Source organism: Dendrobates tinctorius, unplaced genomic scaffold (assembly GCF_039654945.1).
Source record: "Dendrobates tinctorius isolate UK_male_01 unplaced genomic scaffold, ASM3965494v1 ptg000037l, whole genome shotgun sequence".
NCBI classification, from domain to species: domain Eukaryota; kingdom Metazoa; phylum Chordata; class Amphibia; order Anura; family Dendrobatidae; genus Dendrobates; species Dendrobates tinctorius.
This window is the reverse complement of record NW_027361705.1, coordinates 32685649-32691672: the sequence shown is the minus strand read 5'-3', so window position 1 is coordinate 32691672 and position 6024 is coordinate 32685649.

Below are 6024 nucleotides of genomic sequence, written 5' to 3'. Positions count from 1 at the left end.
GGATAGCGTACACATTCAAAATATATGTCTATACAGCATGAGGCAGGCTCAGACGGTGTTAGGCCCAATATGGATTGCACGTCATTGCACAAAGGTTAGAAAGGGTATCGTATCCCCGGATAACATGTATGGATAGCGTACACATTCAAAATATATGTCTATACAGCATGAGGCAGGCTCAGACGGTGTTAGGCCCAGTATGGATTGCACGTCATTGCACAAAGGTTAGAAAGGGTACCGTATCCCCGGATAACATGTATGGATAGCGTACACATTCAAAATATATGTCTATACAGCATGAGGCAGGCTCAGACGGTGTTAGGCCCAGTATGGATTGCACGTCATTGCACAAAGGTTAGAAGGGGTACCGTATCCCCCGATAACATGTATGGATAGCGTACACATTCAAAATAAATGTCTATACAGCATGAGGCAGGCTCAGACGGTGTTAGGCCCAGTATGGATTGCACGTCATTGCACAAAGGTTAGAAAGGGTACCGTATCCCCGGATAACATGTATGGATAGCGTACACATTCAAAATATATGTCTATACAGCATGAGGCAGGCTCAGACGGTGTTAGGCCCAGTATGGATTGCACGTCATTGCACAAAGGTTAGAAAGGGTACCGTATCCCCGGATAACATGTATGGATAGCGTACACATTCAAAATATATGTCTATACAGCATGAGGCAGGCTCAGACGGTGTTAGGCCCAGTATGGATTGCACGTCATTGCACAAAGGTTAGAAAGGGTACCGTATCCCCGGATAACATGTATGGATAGCGTACACATTCAAAATATATGTCTATACAGCATGAGGCAGGCTCAGACGGTGTTAGGCCCAGTATGGATTGCACGTCATTGCACAAAGGTTAGAAAGGGTACCATATCCCTGGATAACATGTATGGATAGCGTACACATTCAAAATATATGTCTATACAGCATGAGGTAGGCTCAGACGGTGTTAGGCCCAGTATGGATTGCACGTCATTGCACAAAGGTTAGAAAGGGTACCGTATCCCCGGATAACATGTATGGATAGCGTACACATTCAAAATATATGTCTATACAGCATGAGGTAGGCTCAGACGGTGTTAGGCCCAGTATGGATTGCACGTCATTGCACAAAGGTTAGAAAGGGTACCGTATCCCCGGATAACATGTATGGATAGCGTACACATTCAAAATATATGTCTATACAGCATGAGGCAGGCTCAGACGGTGTTAGGCCCAGTATGGATTGCACGTCATTGCACAAAGGTTAGAAAGGGTACCGCATCCCCGGATAACATGTATGGATAGCGTACACATTCAAAATATATGTCTATACAGCATGAGGCAGGCTCAGACGGTGTTAGGCCCAGTATGGATTGCACGTCATTGCACAAAGGTTAGAAAGGGTACCGTATCCCCGGATAACATGTATGGATAGCGTACACATTCAAAATATATGTCTATACAGCATGAGGCAGGCTCAGACGGTGTTAGGCCCAGTATGGATTGCACGTCATTGCACAAAGGTTAGAAAGGGTACCGTATCCCCGGATAACATGTATGGATAGCGTACACATTCAAAATATATGTCTATACAGCATGAGGCAGGCTCAGACGGTGTTAGGCCCAGTATGGATTGCACGTCATTGCACAAAGGTTAGAAGGGGTACCGTATCCCCGGATAACATGTATGGATAGCGTACACATTCAAAATATATGTCTATACAGCATGAGGCAGGCTCAGACGGTGTTAGGCCCAGTATGGATTGCACGTCATTGCACAAAGGTTAGAAAGGGTACCATATCCCTGGATAACATGTATGGATAGCGTACACATTCAAAATATATGTCTATACAGCATGAGGTAGGCTCAGACGGTGTTAGGCCCAGTATGGATTGCACGTCATTGCACAAAGGTTAGAAAGGGTACCGTATCCCCGGATAACATGTATGGATAGCGTACACATTCAAAATATATGTCTATACAGCATGAGGTAGGCTCAGACGGTGTTAGGCCCAGTATGGATTGCACGTCATTGCACAAAGGTTAGAAAGGGTACCGTATCCCCGGATAACATGTATGGATAGCGTACACATTCAAAATATATGTCTATACAGCATGAGGCAGGCTCAGACGGTGTTAGGCCCAGTATGGATTGCACGTCATTGCACAAAGGTTAGAAAGGGTACCGCATCCCCGGATAACATGTATGGATAGCGTACACATTCAAAATATATGTCTATACAGCATGAGGCAGGCTCAGACGGTGTTAGGCCCAGTATGGATTGCACGTCATTGCACAAAGGTTAGAAAGGGTACCGTATCCCCGGATAACATGTATGGATAGCGTACACATTCAAAATATATGTCTATACAGCATGAGGCAGGCTCAGACGGTGTTAGGCCCAGTATGGATTGCACGTCATTGCACAAAGGTTAGAAAGGGTACCGTATCCCCGGATAACATGTATGGATAGCGTACACATTCAAAATATATGTCTATACAGCATGAGGCAGGCTCAGACGGTGTTAGGCCCAGTATGGATTGCACGTCATTGCACAAAGGTTAGAAGGGGTACCGTATCCCCGGATAACATGTATGGATAGCGTACACATTCAAAATATATGTCTATACAGCATGAGGCAGGCTCAGACGGTGTTAGGCCCAGTATGGATTGCACGTCATTGCACAAAGGTTAGAAAGGGTACCGTATCCCCGGATAACATGTATGGATAGCGTACACATTCAAAATATATGTCTATGCAGCATGAGGCAGGCTCAGACGGTGTTAGGCCCAGTATGGATTGCACGTCATTGCACAAAGGTTAGAAGGGGTACCGTATCCCCGGATAACATGTATGGATAGCGTACACATTCAAAATATATGTCTATACAGCATGAGGCAGGCTCAGACGGTGTTAGGCCCAGTATGGATTGCACGTCATTGCACAAAGGTTAGAAGGGGTACCGTATCCCCGGATAACATGTATGGATAGCGTACACATTCAAAATATATGTCTATACAGCATGAGGCAGGCTCAGACGGTGTTAGGCCCAGTATGGATTGCACGTCATTGCACAAAGGTTAGAAGGGGTACCGTATCCCCGGATAACATGTATGGATAGCGTACACATTCAAAATATATGTCTATACAGCATGAGGCAGGCTCAGACGGTGTTAGGCCCAGTATGGATTGCACGTCATTGCACAAAGGTTAGAAAGGGTACCGTATCCCTGGATAACATGTATGGATAGCGTACACATTCAAAATATATGTCTCAGGAGGCAGGCTCAGACGGTGTCAGGCACAGTATGGATTTGACGGCCCAGATTACACAGCGGAGGAGCAGGGAGAGGTAAAGATTGCAAATGCTGGGGCCCTGGCCAAGCAAGGGGGGCCCACTCGTGGGCGTCGGTACTGGCACTGGGCCCCTCATAGTACAGCGGTGTGTCTGACGGCGGGTGTGCACCACCACCGTCAGAGACACTTGATTGCACTATGAGGGACCCTGTGCCAGTGCCCGCGCCCAAGAGTCGGCCTACCCACCTGTCCAGGGCAACGGCACTCGCACGGTGTCGTGCGGTAGGTGGTGACCCCGGCCATGGGGGGGGAGGCAGCACAGTTATGGAGTTTTAGAAAGTGGCATATGTTGATGTTGGACATTCAGCTGATGCAAAAGGCGAAATAGGTGAAGTACCAGGAAGAGGTGGACCAAAGCAAGCCATTTTTCTGTCACCCTATGTGTCATCAGGGGAAGGTGGGACAAAATCCTTGGAAACCCATGCGTGGTTCATTTTAATGAAGGTTAGATCATCCACATTTTGGGTTGACAGACGGGTCCTTTTTTCTGTCAGGATTGATCCAGCTGCACTGAAGACTCTTTCCGATAGCACACTTGCAGCTGGGCAAGCGAGCTCCTGTAAGGCATATTGGGCCAATTCAGGCCAGGTGTCCAGTTTAGCGGCCCAATAGTCAAAGGGGAATGACCTGTGTGGGAGAACATCGATATGGGAGGAAAAGTAGTTTGTAACGATAGTTGACAACTGCTGTCTCCTGTCACTTTCCATCGATGCAGTATTACCAGTTGTGTGAGCGGTATTTGAAAAATCAGTCCACAACATTGTCATGAAACCCCTGTCTCCAACGCCACTTCTGCTGTGTGCACCACGAACACCTCTGCCAAGCTGCCCCCGGCCCGTACGGCTCTTGTGAGAACCATCACCGCTGCTGTGTGCTGGGAATGCCTCAAGCAACCGATTTACCAGAGTTGCTTGTTTATTAGCCAATATTAGGTCAAGGTTCTCCTGTGGCATGATGTTTTGTAATTTGCCTTTATAGCGTGGATCCAGGATGCTGGCCAACCAGTAGTCGTCATCGTTCATCATTTTGGCAATGCGGGGGTCCCTTTTTAGGATCCGCAAGGCATAATCTGACATGTGGGCCAATGTTCCCGGTGTCAATGATGCACTGCGAGTGCTGGGTGGAGGAGCACTTTCTGGCAAATCCACATCCCTCCAGTCACGCACAAACCCTGTACCAGACCTTGCCACGCCAACATTTTCACTTGCCCCACGAGATGCATCCTCCTCCCCTAAGTAATCATCCCCATCATCCTCCTCCTCCTCCTCCTCTTCTTCCTCCACCTCGTCCAGGAGAGGTCCCTGAGCAGACAATGGCTGAATGTCATCAAGGATTCCCTCCTCCTCTTCCTCCTCATCAACATTGGCTGCAGACGCCTGCTCCTTAAGGTGCGTCAAAGTTTGCATGAGCAGACGCATAAGTGGGATGCTCATGCTTAGGATGGTGTCGTCTGCGCTTACCAGCCGTGTGCATTCCTCAAAACACTGAAGGACTTTACAAAGGTCTTTCAGCTTCGACCACTGCACGCCTGTCAACTCCATGTCTGCTCTCAAAGTGCCTGGCCGTGTATCCTCCCACAAATGCATTATGGCCTGCCTCTGCTCGCACAGCCGCTCCACCATGTGCAGGGTGGAGTTCCACCTTGTTGCAATGTCGATAATGAGGCGGTGGTTGGGAAGGTGGAGCAATCGCTGCAGCTTCTGCATACGAACGGAGTGTACAGGCGACCGGTGGATGTGCGCGCACAGTCTTCGCATCTTCTGGAGCAGGGCTGTTAACTCCGGATAATTTTTGAGGAAGCACTGCACCACCAGGTTCAAGGTGTGAGCCAAGCAAGGTATGTGGCTGAGTTTTGAAAGGGCTATGGCTGCCACAAAATTACGGCCGTTATCACTAACTACCTTGCCTGCCTCAAGATGTACACTGCCCAGCCATGACTCAGTTTGTCGCTTCAAGTACTCGGCCAGCACCTCGGCGGTGTGTCTGTCGCCCAAACACATCATCTGCAACACAGCCTGCTGACGCTTTCCACTAGCTGCTCGATAGGGGGACACATCGTGTGCAACAGTGGCAGCTGCAGATGGAGTGCTCGTACGACTGCGCTCTGTGGACGAGCTTTCGCTTCTGGAGGAGGAGGAGGAGGAGGAGGGTCGAACGCCTACAGCCAACTGTTTCCTATACCGTGGGCTAGGCAGCACTGTCCCACCACCGCTGTCCCCTGTGGACCCTGCATCCACCACATTAACCCAGTGTGCAGTGATGGACACGTAACGGCCCTGGCCATGCCGACTGGACCATGCATCAGTTGTGAGGTGCACCTTTCCGCTCACTGACTGCTTGAGTGCATGGACAATGCGGTCTTTCACATGATGGTGAAGGGCTGGGATGGCTTTGCGAGAGAAGAAGTGGCGACTGGGTAGGTCATAGCGTGGTACTGCATAGGCCATGAGTTCTCGGAAAGCTGTGCTTTCCACCAACCGAAAGGGCATCATCTCAAACGAGATTAGTTTGGCAATGTGGGCGTTCAAACCCAGTGAACGCGGATGAGAGACTGAGTACTTTCTTGACCTACTCATAGTGTCTGGGAGGGTGAGCTGGACTTGAGAGCTGCATATGGTGGAAGTAGCGGTGGACAGGGTGGACTGAGAGAGGGTTGATGATG